Here is a 1,082-nt window from a genome sequence, read left to right as displayed (position 1 = left end):
TTGTTTTAATTCACCTACCCTGTCTCAATCTGAATTCCATTTAACCCACCATTCCATTCACCCCTATACTGTGGCTTGAAACACTCAGGCTACATCTTCATTGCTACGTTTTGGTTTTCATGCCAAGTTTTGGGCCAAAAGCGTGAGAATTTTCTTTTTTAGCTCCAGTAGAAAAACAAATCTCCTTTCCAACTAATACGCCCAAACCAAAATAACACGTCAACATTCTTGTTTATTGGGCATAAACTGGAGGCAGCATGTGTAATCCGCCCGCTGCTGGTAGTTGCCATTGTAACATTAGGAGCTTAGTCTCAGAGACTGAGACGCCATGACTGATAAGACCCAATCAGGAAGAGGAACGTTGGCATCAGTGACGGTGTTGCCAAAACCGGGTCCAAGGTGTTTTCAAATGTCTCCGCTTTAGGCCCTCTGAATGCGGGGTGTAAACATAGTAAAAGAAACCACAATGTAGCCATGTAAACGTATCCTCAATGTGTGATGGGTGTCAGGCGGCTCTGTGAGGCTATACAAACGCACAGTGGTGCTTTGAGCAGACGTCATCATAAACCCTAATAATAAAGTCTTGGACCAGATGATGCCACCAGATTAGAAGTCATTAGAATTCTGCCTCTGGGAACCATGCATAGTTTCATGTAACTATTTGCTGACATTTTCCAACAACCAACCTGCGCTACCAGCCCCACTGCTAGCATGGCTTTAAAACTATGGCTATACAAATATACCTAAAAATCAATTCAGCCAACAGAGTTATGACAGGCTTTCCAAAATAATAGCGTCTGTGCTAAATGCTGCATCTTATTAGAAGGTACATTGATTGGGACAACAGTCAAAGGACTGGTACAAATCAAGAGGTAGATGAGTACAAGGATCAGTACTGAATCCTGTTCAGCATCCATTTTTAATTTAATTATTATTATTATTTTTTTTATTTATAGTCTTTTTTGATCCACACTACACACAGGCCTAAAAGACACAAACGTGAGCTGGTCCTATACATGCACTAATGGAAAGATGTCAGAGCGAGGGGGCCGCGACTGCTGAAGAGGCGCCCTGAGCGGTTG

The 1,082-nt window shown here is 42.4% G+C and overlaps 1 protein-coding gene across 1 annotated transcript in view; it reads right to left on the bottom strand.

Moving 5' to 3' along the window:
- Positions 1-1,082, bottom strand: part of ccdc102a (coiled-coil domain containing 102A) — a gene marked incomplete in the record, with an annotated part of 104,233 nt that overhangs the window by 2,607 nt on the left and 100,544 nt on the right.

Source organism: Etheostoma spectabile, chromosome 15 (genome assembly GCF_008692095.1).
Source record: "Etheostoma spectabile isolate EspeVRDwgs_2016 chromosome 15, UIUC_Espe_1.0, whole genome shotgun sequence".
NCBI classification, from domain to species: domain Eukaryota; kingdom Metazoa; phylum Chordata; class Actinopteri; order Perciformes; family Percidae; genus Etheostoma; species Etheostoma spectabile.
This window is presented reverse-complemented; position numbering and strand designations above follow the sequence as displayed.